The 16,980-nt window shown below is 43.6% G+C and overlaps 1 non-coding gene across 1 annotated transcript; it reads left to right on the forward strand.

Moving 5' to 3' along the window:
* Positions 1 to 13,184: 13,184 nt before the first annotated feature.
* On the forward strand, positions 13,185 to 13,257 carry TRNAR-UCU (transfer RNA arginine (anticodon UCU)). The gene has a single exon. It is a non-coding gene; the product is annotated as a tRNA-Arg (tRNA).
* Positions 13,258 to 16,980: the final 3,723 nt, after the last annotated feature.

The following is a 16,980-nucleotide window of genomic DNA, read 5'->3' on the forward strand; positions in this document are numbered from 1 at the left end:
GAATGGTGTGGAGAAAGTGAATGCAGAAAAGTTATTTACTTGTTCCCATAATATAAGAACTAGAGGACACCAATTGAGATTAATGGGTAGCAGGTTCAAAACTAATAAAAGGAAGTTTTTCTTCACACAGCGCACAGTCAACCTGTGGAACTCCTTACCAGAGGACGCTGTGAAGGCCAGGACTCTAACAGAGTTTAAAAAAGAGCTCGATAAATGTTTGGAGGTCAGGTCCATAGAGGGCTATTAGCAAAGGGTAAGGTATGGTGCCTAGCCTTTTGTCAAAGGCGGGAGATGGATGGCAGGAGACAAATCGCTTGATCATTGTCTTCGGTTCACCTCCTCTGGGGCACCTGGCATTGGCTACTGTCAGTGGACAGGATACTGGGCTAGATGGACCTTTGGTCTGACCCAGTATGGCCGTTCTTATGTTCTTATGTTCTGGGTTGGTAAAGGGTTCAGGGAGCAGGGAATGCTGCTGCCCTGGGTCCCCAGCTGGGCTCTAGCTGCCAATCTGGCTGTGGAGGCAAGGTCTCAGGTGGCAGGGAGGTAAGAGGAGGAGTACACGTGAGGGAGGCTGCGTCAAAAAGCACATAGGCCTGGCCTGTCCATTCTCAAAAAGTGCGAGGGCTATGGAACTTCTGCTCCTCTTACCCCCACACTATTCTGGCACCAAGGGGTCCCACAGGTTGGGTGGGGGGAAGAAATCTTAGTTTGACCCTCCTCCTTAAGCATGAGAAATGCCCGGAGCCTACCCCAAGGTGGCTGTGCACATTCTCACTGGTAAAAACCTAGCTGACATTGACAGCAGAAATTTTAGGAACCTTGGGGCTTTAATCTCCAACAGTGATGGGTGGCAGCCAAGCACAGATTTTGAGGAACTCAGTGACACTTAAATGTAGGACTCATACATCTAAAGTGGCAGTTAGGTGCCTAATACCCTTTGAAGTTCTGGCAAAAAGGCAACTTGCCCAAACTCAGACAGAAAGTTGAGGCTGTACAATATAGCTTGTTGTACTATCATGATAATATCTGAGTGCTGTCCAGTACAGCATGAAGCAAAATGACTGCATCTCTGTTCTCTTATCCCCTCCCCAGAGAGAGAAGATGGTGCATTAGAATATATTGTTGTGGATTTTGTTTAGCATACATATTTATATATCATTCTTAGAAACAGACCTTGTCTTTGGAGCAGAAAACAGTGAGGTCTGTGAAGGTCCTTATTTCCTGGTGAACAGTTCATTCCACAGTCCGGGAGCACATCTGCTGAATTCTTCAGCAAACCAAGGATTTGAACCCAGATTTGTCCAGTCAAACCAGCATGTCCTTTGCTTGTTCACAGAATGAAGCTAGCAAGATTTCTAGGGTGAACCAGTATGTAATATTCCCTAAAAATAAGCAACTGGTAGTAGAAGGCTAGCCCTCTTCCACAGCCAAGATATTTGGTTTCTCACTTCTGTGTGTGTGGGAGGGGAGACGGGGGGTGGGGGGGTTGTGAGAAGAGAGAGGGAGATTTGGAATTTAAAGGTAAAACCCTCTGGCTATCCTAAAGGCTATAACGCAGATGCAGAAAACACATCTTCAGCAATTCAAGCCTTCGGTTACATGTAGCAAAAATCAATTTTCACTAGGATGTTTTGGGGCAACATGCCAGCAGTTTCCTCCCCACAGAGGAATTGGCAGAACAAAAAATAAATAAATAAATGAAAATGCAGGTTTTTGCAGGTTTGTTCTGGGTTTAGACATTTGTGTGACTCTGTTTTCCATGCATACAATGTGACTTAGCAGAGAAGCAGGGAAAAAATGCCTTGTGCATGGTGGTACCCAACTCATTGCAGATTAGTCAAATGTGAACCTCCAATTGTTTAATGTAAGAAAATAAGGCACTGGACAATAGTGGCTTAGATCACAATTGTTTTTAATTACTCAAACCATGACACAGGTTAAGAGCTAGGTTTTCAGCTAATATAAACTGGGCTATGCTGATTTATACCAGCTGAAGAGCTAGTTGTAAAAAATGTTATGCCTTGTTTTCATTTGGGCCAGGTACTGTTACATTTCCTGACCTATTACCACTGTATTATATATAGAATTCAATATAGCACTATGATAAAGGATTATTTCAGCTCTAGAGGGACCTACTCACTAATCCTACCTTAAGTCACTAACAGGATTTTTGTCATATTGCTTTAGGTCATGCACTTACATGACCACTTATGTTGGAAAAATGTATGTAGCTCATGAGTGAAAAAAACACTTTTCCTACAGGTGGGAGTGCTCTAATCTGGAACTCACTCATCTGGCAATATCTGTAATTGGCACCATCTTAGTTAGCTGCACAACCACACGTCATTGGCTGTGGCCAAGTTTCCCATGGTCCCATAAAGTTTGTTTACAGCCACCAGTCCTGGCTTTCAGCATTCCGTGCTTTTATTTAGCTGTTATTTACTCCAGATATCTTCTAAGAGCCCAGTAAGCAGTAAAAGTGTTAGTAATGTGCCAGACAATATTGGTCCCATGGTCCAGCAAATTCTCTCGTCCATCAACAGTCAGGTCCCATGAGCGCTGAATGAGAGAAGTTAAGCTTGTACTGACACAGCTATTGCCGCTTGTTGGCATGATTTTATTATATCAGTGGGAGAGAGTCCCATTTACATAGGAGTGGCTATGCAAGCAAACTTGGAGAAAATCCTAACAGACAGAATATTAGCTCTGGTTGTGAAATGATCAGTTAGCATACAGACAGACAGGCATACATAAATGATGTGCTAGTAAGCATTCTACAGTGTGTCATTATTGTGACAGCTCTTGCTTTATAGGCTATATCTGTACCAGATCAGTACCTTGTTTTATAGTTTTTCTTTCTGAAACTATAACATAATTTTATAATAGCAACAAACACAGAGTTGACTTCCAATCCAGGAAGAACCTCTCTGTGAAGAATCTCTGAGTTGACATGCAATGTTGTCAGTCCCAAGCATTTAAAAAAAATCAGACACTAGAGCCTCAAAAACCATAAGGTATTTAAGCTCAGGAGAGCTTTCAAAACAACTCTTGTTGCTGAGCTTGCCTTGTAGTTTTTGAGCCTCTAGGATGTACATTTTCAAGCTTTTTCCATGACCCTGAACGCTAGAAGTTTACTTTTATTTAAAAAATGAAAGCTGAGCTTTTCATGTAGTAATGACATTAGGAAGTGGGACTGTAAGTAAAATCTCAAGATTACAAGACTTGCAGTGAAACTCCGAGCTGGCAAAATTATTAGGAGTGTGTTTTACATGTCTGTGTTCGTGTAAGTCAAATGAAAATGGTGAAAATCCAATACAAAATACATTTTAGTGTGCGGAGTTCTTCATACAGTCTATATCCTTGACTACTTTAATTGGTACAGCTGTGACACCTGTGTAGACATGGTCTTAATTACCAGAAAATGTCTGTCCATACCCCGAGCACAGTTAGGTGCAGCTGGCAGCCCCAACTCTTAAGAATCTGCTAGAAAATCAAGAGACCAGATTCACATTTCGTGACCAATGTTTGGTATGGTGAGTATTCTCATGGATTTTTTAAAAAATGAATTTCATAGATTGCACTAGCAGCCAATTTCCTTGTAGAATTAATTTGCAGTGTTTGTTTTGGTGCATAAAATATTCCATGCTTTGGGTCCTGAATTCTTTAGAGAATTAATCACTAAGGCAATGTGACAGCTGAGTTTTGCTGGCATAATTATGGTAACAGGCAAGCAGTCAAAGTTCCTCAACTCTGGAAATTTTCTCACGTAGGTTTGTATAATTGGGAAAAGTGTCCAATAACTTTCAAATCTCATTTATGTAGGATGTTGCTTTAAGTGAAAAACATAGACTCCTCTTGCCATATGCTATATCACAGTTCAAAGAACAGTCCATAGTGGTAAATACATGGCTTAGTCCCATCTTCAGTAATTTGGTTTCCATTTGACTTTCCCAAACTCTAGCTATCTTCTATTTCTGCAAAAGGAGCCTCTTATTCTGTACATATGGAGTTTCATGTCCTGAAAGATGCAATGATTTACAAATAAGTACAAAAATGGTTTGAAAAATTAGAAGCTGTTCCTTGAGAGACAATTACAAAAGGTGGGGCCGAGGGGGAGAAACTGACAGCTCTTTGTTTTGTAGCACACCGAATGCTATAGTAAAACCACAGTCCGATAGAAAATAGGCTTTTGCAGGACTTGAAGTAAATTACTTCTATCTGTTTAACAATGCTCAATAGTTAATAATGGTGACCAGCTGAGAGTGACTCAGCATTGCATCAGTTGTACCCATGCTCTCAGGAAGGGTTTGTTTTCAATGAGAAACCAGATTGTTACTTTCTTCTGATTGCCAATGACTAAGACCCATGTAAGCTGCTAAGGCTTGAGTCATTGTTCCTGTTTTTTCCCCCTCAGATAGCAAGAGAAATAATTCAGTGGGGGGAAGATTAAGTTTCATTTAAATATTAAATGTTATCAAGAGCTTAGAGAAACATAACTGTCTCAAACTACTGGGTGATGGAGTCTAGCCCATACCTCGGCCCCAATCTTGATATTAAACAGTCATCTAAAATGCCTAGCAGTTGGAGAAATCCTGCACCTTTTTCAGTCCTTAATCTCCAGCAAGTGTCCTATTTCTGCTGACATCTCTCTCAGAAACTCATTAATAAGGCTGAAAGCTTCTGCTGGGCCAGCAGCTATCTGTAAATTTGGAAGCCCTCGAGCCTCCTTGGGGTAGGGTGACCACGAGTCCTTGAAAATAGTTGATTTCCCAGTTTTCAGCCCTTGTTGCTTTTACAGGTAGTGGTGTTTTGTCAATCCTTGCTGGACAACAGCTTGCAGAGGGAAATCAATAGAAAGATTACCATTGGCTCAAATGGAAATTGGATCGGGCCCAAACCCAGTGGCACAGCCCTGGTTCCTGAGAACGGTTATGATTCTCTGGTCTTAGATTATGGACTGTAAGTGTATTTATCGCATAATGTATACTCAGGAGAAGCGTATCCTCAGACATTTTGATTGGGATTTGATCCCGTGGAATCCTACATTCCATTAGCCTAAAACCATAGGGAAAGAAATGATATTTAAGTTACTTCTGAATTCCTGTATGCTATATCTACACAGCAATTTTATTTTGAAATAAGCAATTTCGGAAAAAAATTTCCAGAATAGCTTATTTCAAAATACTTCATCTTCACATAAAATGCATTTTGAAATAGTGCTCAGCTATTTCAAAATACAGTGTTCAAACAAAGTAGCCTATTTCGAAATTGAATGCACAACAGCTTATTTCAAAATAGGCTCTATTCCCCGTTAACATAGCCCCTATTTCAAAATGTGTACTTTGAAATAGGTGCTATTCGTCATAGAGGCCGTGGCTACACGACCCCTCCATTTCGGAAGGGGCATGTAAATTACAGCCATTCAAAAATGTAAATAAGGCACTGATATGACTATTCAGTGCCTCATTTGCATAATAATAGCCACCCAGCCCATCCAAAGTGCTGATTTCAAACTAAAAATTTTTTGGGGAAGAGGGGTGCTTTCGAAATAGAAGCATCCTTTTGAAGGCACTCCAGCTACACCGTTATTTTTAGTTTGAAATCAGCACTTTTGATGGGCCGGGTGGCTGCCATTATGCAAATAAGGCACTGAATAGTCATATCAGCACCTTATTTGCATTTTTGAATGGACGTAATTTACATGGTCCTTCTGAAAGGGAGAGGTAGCGTAGCCATGGCCAGAGTGAGGTTTTCCTATTTCCAGATAAAGCATCCACTCTTTCAAAATTATTTTGAAAAAGCAGTTGCATCATGTAGATACTTGCAAAGTTATTTTGACAGTGCATCTGTTGTTCTGAAATAACCTTGCTGTGTAGACACAACCATAGGCTATGTCTACACTGAGCTGTGCTGCCAGCAGCATGATGCAAAGGAGGGGTCCCAAAAATGCTAATGACTGTTCATTTGCATATTAATTTGGCTAATTTGCATAATCAAGCAAGATCACCCTGCTGGCAGAGGCTGCTGCTGGCAGAAAACAAGGTGTGTAAATGTGGTTCTGCTGGTGCAAACCCCCATTATGCCTGGAAAAAGTCAGGGATGAGGGGCTGCAGACAAAGTGGGTTTTTGGCAGGGCACTCTCTCATGTCTATGTGAATTAGCAGCATGGATGTGCAAATGAGAAGTTATTTGCATTTTCAAGACCCCTCCTTTGCATCAAGCTATCCGCAGCATGGCACAGTGTACGCACAGCCATGGTGAACAGGGTTGGGTCACAGTTCAGTACAGCCCAACAGTTAGGGTACCATAAGCAATTACTGTCACACCAGGTAGCCCCGGAGCACTCCTTCTCTGGAACACCCCTGATGCTGAGCTTTATGCCCACTGGCAAGTGCAGACACCTCTAGCCACCAAATGGCATTACATAGGTTGTCAGCACACTGGACTCTTTATCCAGGCTTCAGTGCCAACACCTGTCTTCATATCACACTGTAAAGCTTCTGATTTTGGTAAGCAATGCCATCTTTTCAATGCCCAGGTCAGTGGCTTTGGGTCTATGCAGAGGAGGAAGTTGACTGCTGTACTATCACAATGCTGCTTACATTGCCTGTATAGCCCTCCCCAAGTGCTCTGATGCCCCTGTTCTGAAAAGGTTTGAACTTTTTAAGGCGCAGTTTTTCCTTTGATGAACTTTTTGCTTTAAAAATCATCCCCCAAACTTGTTGTCCTTGTCCATGAGGCTCCCCTTTTTGCTCCTTGCACTGCAGCTATAAAATTCTGATGCTGTGCCCTGATCAGATCCATGACTTGCATGGCTTACCATCTACCATTACAAACTTCAGTTACCTTCCACTATTTTTCAGGTTAAGTATCGGAGGGGTAGCTGTGTTAGTCTGGAACTGTAACAGCAACGATGGGTCCTGTGGCACCTTATAGACTAACAGAAAAGTTTTGAGCATGAGCTTTTGTGAGCACAGACTCACTTCAGCATCTGAAGAAGTGAGTCTTTGCTCACAAAAGCTCATGCTCAAAATTTTTCTATTTTTCAGGTTAGTTACTATGAGGTTATATTTTCCTACAGGCTATAATATTATGGCCTCACTGTACATTATTAGAATCCATCTGCTTTTTGCAGTGGGTGTTTCTCTAATCCAATTCATCCCCAAGCAATCACATTGCAAGAGGTCCTTCTATCCACTGGATATCACAAAGGGTATTTCCCTATTAATATTGTTACATAAATAGAGGTTTACTGCCCATTTTTGCTTTTCTATCCCAATAACACGAACCTCAAATGCTTTCTGACTTAAGGAGAAAGTCAGGATTTCTTCACCACTCCTTGATGTGTTATCCCACCTCCCCCCTTACAAGCCTGATGGGCTCTTTCTGGGACCTTCCTCTGCTCTCGCACACGCTACTGAAGGGGTTCAACTTGACACATTTCTTGTAAAGTTGTCCTGCCAAGGAAACAGTCCTTCACCCACTTTTGCACCCACATAAACAGAAAATTCTGTCTCTTAAAGATGTCTAATACTGTATCCTAAGTGCAAGAAACATTCATCTGTTCTTTTGTGGATCTTATGCCTGTACCACTCATAGCATGAAGAACGTTTAAAAACAATTTTTCTTCCTACTTACTTTGATGTACAGTACAAGCTTTATTATTTGGCATCCCCAGGAAATTGAGGACACTGGTTACTTGAGCTGAGGCCAGCAGCCAGCACTACTCTGCTCCATCCTATCTCCACCCAGCCAGGCAGCGGACAGATGGTCCTCTCCACTGGCCCCAGCTGGATCACTGTGGCAGCTGGCCCCAGCCAGGTAACTGGCCCTGTGGCAGCCATGTTAGCCAGCCTCAGCTGGGTAACTGGCACCCTGGACGCAGGCCCCAGCCGGGTGACCAGCCCTGTGGTAGCCACTGCAGCCTGCCCTGGCCAATCAGCCAGCCCCATGTCATGCTGGTTCATTGAGGGAGGAATAGCTCAGTGGTTTGAGCATTGGCCTGCTAAACCCAGGGTTGTGAGCTTCATCATTCAGTGGGTCATTTAGAGATTGGGGCAAACAGATGTCAGGGATGGTTCTTGGAGGTGTGTGTGTGAATGTGCTAGTTATCTCAGTCCCAGATAACTGGGATTCTATGGTTGATCCAGAAAAGATTAGGAAATGGTGGGTTGCTGGGGAGGCTGGGGCTAAGCCAGACCTAATTACTATATAAGGTTACCCTGAAGGGAGTATAAAAGGCTGGGGAATAGGCCATTGAGTAAGTAGCTGAGATTGTTACAAGTGTACAGTAAATTGCCTGAAGCTTAGGGAATGGCAGAAGAACTGCCAAAAGGATGAAAGGCTCCATCCAGGATGATGCTAAAACTAAGAAAGCTGTGACAATGGATGTGGATTGAGCAGGAGGATTCTGTCAGAAACCCTGAGTAAGAGAGGGGTTCATGCTGGGGAGGCAGACTTAAGCCTGGGTGTATTGAGTCTAGCTCCTACTCTAGAGTGGAGACCCTGAGTAGGATAAGGGTATGGTGCTCTGGAAATGAGAGGGCTAAATCCTTGTGAGAATTTGTATTGGAACTCCACTCCAGGAAAAGTTGCTGGAAGCCTCCCTGCATGAGGGAAGATGTGACTGACCTGGAAATGGTGCTTCTAGGTAAGAACTCAGTCCTTGCCTCAAAGAAGAGAAATTGGTAGTACAGCACTGTCAAATGATATCTGACAACACAGACAAGCAGTTAGTAGCCTGTGTGCTACAGTCTCTATCACAGTTCATGGAGTTTCTCTGCAGTTCCATCAGAAGAGAGCAGAGTTTGATTTCTCCTATTAAAAAAAAATCACAGCAAGATCAGGGAACCACATAATGTACAAAGCTATGGCACACCAAATGCCATTTAATTTGTGCAATGAGCACAAAAAGCCACGACAATGAGGAGTCTGTCCTGAGGCAACTTAAAGAATAACAAATTTATTTGGGCATAAACTTTTGTGGGCTGCAGGTGGATTCTTCAAGTGGCAGAGATAGAAACACACGTAAAGTTTCATATATTACACTACTATGCAGAGGACCAGTGCTAAAGAAGTCAATTCAATCAAGATGAATGTGATCCAGTCCCAACAGTTGACGAGAAGCTGTGAATATGAAAAGGGTGAAAATTACTTTTTCTAGTCAGTTATCCACTCCCACTCTCCATTCAGACTTAGTGTGATAGTCACATTTGCATATGAGTTACAGCTCTGTAGTTTCAGGCTGAAGTGAGGTTTGTTTGCTCCTTTGTTTTATTTATTTTGTTGTTGTTGTTATTTGATGTTTCTTTTGCTCAAGTGTAGCTACTGTCAAGGCTGTTACTGAGCGTCCAGAGAAAGTGAACTGCTCTTCTATTGGTTTTTGAATGTTACCATTCTTGAGCTCTGATTAGTAGGCATCCTTCAGTCTGCATAGACTATGGATCACGCCCTTTATAGTTTCAATTGAGGACTTCATTTACAGCATCTACTGTGACTATGAAGTCCCACACGAGTGACAGTCCTTGCTGCATCTCTTGCAGATGTGGTGGGTGTCTGGCAAGCCCTTAGTGTGCTTTCTGTGCGCTCACTTCTCCTCTGCTAGCTGTCTGATCCTCATCTCACCCTTCTGAAGGCCCTTGTGTAACCCCTGCCTCCATCTACTGCGGTCATCTGCTAGTTCTTCCCAGTTATCCAGCTCGATGTCTACCTCTCTGAGGTCTCTCTTGCAGACATCTTTGTAGTGCAGCTGGAGGTGTTCGGGAGGTCTTTTGCCAGAGGCTAGCTCACCATACAGGATGTCTTTTGGAATCCTTCCATCGTTCATCCTGTGGACATGGCCAAGCCAGCAGAGCCGACGCTGCCTGAGGAGGGTGTGCATGGTTGGGATTCCAGCTTGCTCGAGGACAGCGGTGTTGGACACTCTGTCCTTCCATGATGTTCCAAGGATACGCCTGAGGCAGCGCAAGTGGAAGACGTTCAGCCTCTTTTCCTGGCGGGCATGCAGGGTCCAAGTCTCGCTGCCATAAAGGAGGGTGCTGAGGATGCAGGCTCTGTAGACTTGCATTTTGGTGTGAGTGTACAGCTTGTTGTTATTCCACTCTCTTGCTGAGTCTGGACAGAGTTGTGGCCGCTATTCCGATCCTCCTATTTAGCTCAGTGTCCAACAACAGGGTGTCAGTGACGGTGGACACGAGGTAAACAAACTCGTGGACGACCTCTAATGTATAGTTGTCAATGCTGATTGACGGGGATTCAGCAACATCCTGACTGTGTACGTTTGTCTTCTTTAGGCTGATGGTAAGCCCAAAGTCCTTGCATGCTGTGGAGAACTGATCCAGCAGTTTTTGAAGCTGGTCTTCTGTGTGAGACACTACAGCAGCATCGTCTGCGAACAGCATGTCTCTGATGAGGACTTCCCGCACCTTAGACTTAGCTTTCAGCCTTGCAAGATTAAACAGCTTCCCATCAGATCTTGTGTGCAGCAAGATGCCCTCTGTTGAAGATCCAAAGGCATGCTTCAGGAGGAGTGCAAAGAAGATCCCGAGCAATGTCAGAGCAAGCATGCATCCTTGTTTGACGCCACTGCTGATTCTGAAAGCATCCGACAATGTGCCGTCATATTGGATGGTTCCTCTCATGTCTTCATGGAACGACTGGATCATCTTTAGTAACCATGGAGGACAGCCTATCTTGTGGAGCAGTTTGAACAGACCATCCCTGCTGACCAAGTCAAAGGCCTTGGTCAGGTCGATGAAGGCTATGTAGAGTGGCTTCCTCTGCTCCCAGCACTTCTCCTGCAGCTGCCTTAGAGAGACAACCATGCCAATGGTGGACCTCTCTGCGCGGAATCCGCACTGCGATTCGGGGTACACCCTCTCAGCAATCTTCTGGAGTCTGCCGAGGATGACGCGAGCGAACAGTTTACTAGTGACACTTGGGAGGGAGATTCCATGGTAGTTGTTGCAGTCGCTTCTGTCTCCTTTGTTCTTATACAATGTTACAATGTTAGTGTCGTGCATATCCTGTGGAACCTCACCCTCTTTCAAGCACAGGCACAGTAGCTCATGCAGGGGTTCCAGGAGTGTGTCCGCGGCACACTTGATTACCTCTGGTGGTATACCATCCTGGACCAGGGGCCTTTCCTGCTGCAATGCTGTCGATGGCTCTCTTCAGTTCATCCACAGTCGGTTCCTGATCCAATTCGTCCATTACTGGTAGGATCTCGACGGCATCGAGGGCTGCGTCAACCACAACGTTCTCGCGTGAGTACAGCTTGGAGTAGTGCTCAACCCAGCGCTCCATCTGTTTGGCTTTGTCAGCGATGACTTCACCAGATTTGGATTTCAGAGGTGCCATCTTGTTCTGGGTGGGTCCTAATGCCTTCTTCATACCCTCGTACATTCCTCTGAGATTACCAAAGTCAGCACAGGTCTGGATGCTGCTGCATAGCTGGAGCCAGTGGTTGTTGGCACAGCGCCTGGCTGTCTGCTGTACTGTTCTTCTAGCTGCTCTAACTGCTTGCTGGGTACTCTGGCTCAGTGAGCATTTGTACTCCAGGAGTGCAGCGCACTTCTTGTCAATGACTGGAATCATCTCATCGGAGTTAGCTTCAAACCAGTCGTTCATGTTTCTAGCTCTTCTTCCAAACACCGACAAGGCTGTGTTGTAAACTGTATCCCTCAGATGTTGCCATTTGGATGTCACATCGGCGCCCCCAGGGCCGCTGTGCAGATTTTCCTGGAGGCTCTCTCTGAACTTTTCAGCTTTCTCTGAGTTTGCCATCTTTCTGACGTCAATGCAGGGCCTTCCAGCAGGTTTAGAGCGGTACAGCTTCTTGGGTCTCAGCTTGAGCTTGGAGCAAACTAACGAGTGATCTGTATCACAGTCAGCACTATGATAGCTGCGTGTCAGAAGGACGTTTTTGAGGTTATTACGCCTAGTGATGACCACATCTAGTCGATGCCAGTGTTTCGAGCGTGGGTATCTCCATGACACTCTGTGCTGTGGCTTCATTTGGAAGAATGTGTTTGTGATGCGCAGATTGTGGTACGTGCACAGTTCAGGGAGACGCTGTCCATTGTCATTCATTTTTCCCACACTGAAGTGTCCTAAGCAGGAAGACCATGAGGCCCAATCAGCTCCAACTCTTGCATTGAAGTCACCCAAGATGTACAGTTGTTCATGAGCAGGTATTTGTGCTACAGCAGCACGAAGCACATCATAGAACTTGTCTTTTACTTCTGGTGTGGCGTACAGGGTTGGAGCATAAGCGCTGATCAGGTGTACGGGACTGGCGCAAGTTTGAAGCGTGATCCGAAGAAGTCTTTCTGATCCGCCCATGACTAATTCCACCATTTGTAGAAGGGTGTTTCTGACAGCAGAGCCAACACCATGCTCTCTGGGTTCTTCTTGGGTTTTACCCTGCCAGAAAAAGGTGTAGTCCTTTTCCTTTAGAGATCCCGACTCTGTGAGTCATGTCTCTTGTAGTGCAGCAATATCAACTTGGAACCTCCTCAGTTCCTCGTTGATGACAGTGGTCTTTCGGGTGTCACTGATGGCCTGAAGATCTTCAGTCAAACCAGTCAGCGTGGTCCGCACATTCCAGCAAGCAAAACTTAAATTGTTGATGTTTCTCATTTCTTGTTGATTTTCTTATTGGTTTGCCTGGTGCCCAAATTTCAGTCACTTGTCAGGTTCAGGAACCTTAAGCCTCATGCACCCAGCGAGGCAGGTGAACTGTGGCGGGACAGTACCCTATTGGCTGGGGGCTGCCCAGCCTGAGGTGGGCGGTGACTGTCCAGTGAGATGCGAGGATCTCTCCCACCGTCGAAGGCAACCCCTGGCTCTCGTTCTCTACGCCAATCGAGCAAGAGCTTATAACCGGTATCTGTTGCCTCCCGTGTTGATGTAACGCTGTTCAGCGATGCTGGAGTACCTCTCCGGGTGCGAGCCTGGACACTTATTATGCCCAGACAGCAGGGTCCCCCTCTCGGCTTTACTGATATAATCCAAAGGAGAGGATAACCTCCACCTCTGGTACCAGCTCAGCTGCAGGAGTTGCCGGGACAGTGCCAGAAGTTGACACCGAACCGCCTTCGGAGTCCACTCTGGATTTTCTGTAAGGGTTTACTCCCTTAGCCTTGCTCCTTCCCAGGATAACCCACAAGGCAGGGGGATGTACCCCAGTGGCCTAATGGCTAAGGCATTGGCTTTCTAAACCAAGGACTGTGGGTTCAAACCCCACCTGGGGTGAAGTGCTCTTTCCCTACTGCCAATCTCAAGGTAAACAAGGAGGTGAGCTCTGGTTAGCGTCCATTCGCTCTTTTGTGCTGACAATGTCTGGATTGGCCAGTGTACACGGCAGAGGGGCATTGTTGGCAAATGATGGCAGATATGTAGGTGAATGAACCCCTGATGTTATGGCTGATGTAGTTAGGCCCTGTGATGGTGTCACTTGAGTAGATTTCTGGACAAAATTGGTAACAGGGCTTGTTTCAAGGATTGCTTCCTGGGTTTGTGTTTCTATGGTTTGGTGTACTTGCTTCAGGTTGGGGGCGCTGGCATAGCTTACAGGGAACATTGATCCAGGCTGAGGTTGATGGTGGGGTGCAAACTGTTGAAATTCTGGTAGAATTATTCAACGACCTTCTTCCCATGGACTCAGATGATGAGCATGTTCTCAATGCAGTTCAGGTAGAGGAGGGGCAGTTGGGGATGAGAGGGACACACCATCCACTTTAATTTAACCTGTGAATTTCTTGTTTGAAGATTCACGCATGAACAAAACTGGCAAGGAGTATAATTTTATCAGAAGAAAATGAATGCAGAAACCTAAAATATACATATATATGGGCTATTCCAAAGGCTGTGTCCATCTAATGAGCGCCAAATAACTTTCAAAGTAAGCATGTGAACCACAAAAAGGCTAGTCATAGGCATAATGGATCTAAGGCTGCCTTAAAGTAATGCAAAATGTTGTTTTCAGAAGTAGAGGGGGTCAGCCAGTTCCGCCTATCTAAGCATACTGTTGTTTTCCCCAGTGCTGAGCACTCAATACCCCAAATAGCCTGAGGGAAGTCAACATGCTGGTATTCGTGAGCCCCAGCCCAGGCAAAAGCATTACTCATGGTTCTGTTTCCCAGAATGAAATTGCCACACTGTGCATTGCAAGAGCTGCACATTGCATGGATTAGTCTAAGATAGTAGTTGTTGCCAGCAGCCACGGAAGTGGGCACAGATGGCAGATGGGTGAAGCTGGATGCATGTATCTGATGGGGTGGGGTGGGGTCACTTGCGGGTAACGGGGTCTGGGCTGTGGCAATTTGCATCCATACATAGTGAACAATCCATGCATGCAAAGGGTGGGCAGATGTTTGAAAAGGACTTCTTTGATATGTACAGACCAAAATAAAAGAACTGAGATCAGCAGCATAGAGGCATTGCTGGGAATGAAATCAGCATGGCTGCTATGAAGTATGAAATGTTTATTTCATGCAAACACTCCTACATGAACTGACCTACACCCTTGATGCCTTTAATGTGCATCTGTTTGATAGTCCTCCAAAGACTTTCTACTGTTTCCATATGATTGCACTCCTTTACCCATCCTTATCTGCCTGCATTTCAATGAAAATATGTTATCAAATTCACATGTTCCAAAATAACATCACAACAGTTACAGCAGCAAAGATCATTGATGGATTATTCAGTCCAAGTGAAACCTAGCATCCAACAGGACATATGACTATGTAAGGTCGCTGAAGTCACTTGAGAAGCACCAGTAGAAAAAACTGCTATTGAGGTGTGACAGCCACTAACCACAAGCTGACAGGAATACAAAACAAAGGACCATTTTGCTTCAAGATCTTAAAATAAATTGAAATGTAGACCAGAAAAGTTTCTGAAACTTTCTAGCCACTGAAAACATGTTAGCATGATATAACTCTAATCCCCACTATAATACACATCCAGCACAGAAATGGAGCCTCCTCTGCGGTGAAACCTGGCAGCTGTTTAACAGTGCACAGCAACATTACATGACAGTTTTGGGGAGGGAAGTGAAGAAAACTACTGTGACTATTTGGTTCTGCAAAGGGTAGTTATGTAGGCAGGAAGTAGTTTCCCACACATACTCTTTAAAAAAAATCAGAGCTATGTCACTGGGGGGTTTTTTTTCGGTTTTGTTCAAGTAAAACTACAGTTACTACTCTTCTTTTCAAAAGAATTGAAGTTTGCATATAGCTGACACCTTCTCCTTCTTCCAATTTAAAAAAGAATTGGTAATTAAGCTAAATGCTCTAAAAGCATAATTTAGAATCCTGCTGAACAGCAGGTCAGAAATGTATGTGTTTTTGCCCGAGTTCCCCAGTACTCTGAGAACAACTCAGGAAGTGAAATATATTATGATTCATTTCTTTTTGTATAAGTAATTTTTAAGGGTTTAATAATATAAAGCTGTGGATCATTTTCCTCTTAACACGTTTTATATAGTGTTCATAATCCTGCATTTTTTCAACATGCCAGCTGATGATGCTTCTTATTAGAGTGAGTCACTGAAGCAGTGTCAGTCATATCCTGTGACACTGAGTGATGTCACAGAACAATGTGTGTGCATAGAAAATGTCAACTTCTAGTTTGCAAAAGGTTGGCCCTATCTTTTAAAGACAAGCTTTGTTTTGTTTTTGAAACAGTAATATATATGTTCTTCTTAAAGATGATCTTCAGCCTTGGGTTGAAAGGTGTTAATGCTCCTTTAATTCTCTTTGATGTGCAAAGAAGGTCAACAATTTTGCTCATGAAACAAAGAAAGCTACACTTGAGATTCCTAATCATTCAAAAATAAACAAACAACAACATCTCTAAAAATATAAAAAAATATTCAGGCTTCCTTTAAATAATAGGGTTCATGTCCGATTTTTAGGGATGTATGCATATCCTCGGCTATTCCTCTTTAAGGACCCACAACTGCCCACTTGCAAGATCTGTGTGATGGAACTTTAAACCCAAATATACCCTACAAAAAGAAAGCCCTTTTTATTAAGATCTGACTATCCTCATACTCTCATTTGATATGCTGTCTAAGGCTCCAATGTTTCAAAGAGCTGTAAGTCAAAAGACCCCTTCACAAGTAGAGAACAAGTCTGTCAAGAAATTTTTAAAAAATATGACTTAATAGCGCTGGTAAACAATAATAGAATGACTTTTTTAAAATATTTTGGATGTTTTCTAAATGTTCAAATATAGTGACTTCAGTTAAACATAGAATACAAAAGCTGCATCTATATGGCCCTTCCCTTTCAGAAGAGGCATGCAAATATGGACAATCAAAAATACAAATGAGGCATTGATTTAAACATCTCATGTCTCATTTGCATATTCCTATGTGATCTGGCTTTTGGAAGAGCCATTTCTGGAAACCAAAGCAGCCACATGGGTGGAGTTTCTTTGAAAGGAAGCCCCCCCTTTTGTAAGCACTCTTCTTCCTGAAAAAAATTAGGAACAAGGGTGCTTTCAAAAGGGGGGCTTCCTTTTGAAGGAACCCCATCCACATGGCTGCTTTGGCTTCCAGATATGGCTCTTCTGGAAGCCACATCATGCAGTAATATGCAAATGCAGCCTGAGATATTTAAATTCATGCCTTATTTGCATTTCTGATCAGCGGTATTTGCATGCCCCTTTCAAAAAGGAGGGGCCATGTAGACACAGCTAAAGTATATGGTGCTCACTTTATTTTGATTATAAATATTTGCTCTGTAAAAAATGTCTTTTTCAATTCACCTAATACAACTACTGTAGTGCAATCTCTCTATTCTGAAAGCTGAACTTGCAATTTAGAACTAAGTACAAGAAACCTGCATTCAAATATAAAGCAATGGAAAACTTTCAAGCCTAAATTCCACTCAATCCTACTTCTTGTTTATTTCAATGAGTGGCTAAAAAAAATTGGTTGCAATTTACAGGAGATGATGATGCCGG

The sequence above is a fragment of the Carettochelys insculpta genome, chromosome 1, assembly GCF_033958435.1.
Source record: "Carettochelys insculpta isolate YL-2023 chromosome 1, ASM3395843v1, whole genome shotgun sequence".
In the NCBI taxonomy this organism is placed as follows: Eukaryota; Metazoa; Chordata; order Testudines; family Carettochelyidae; genus Carettochelys; species Carettochelys insculpta.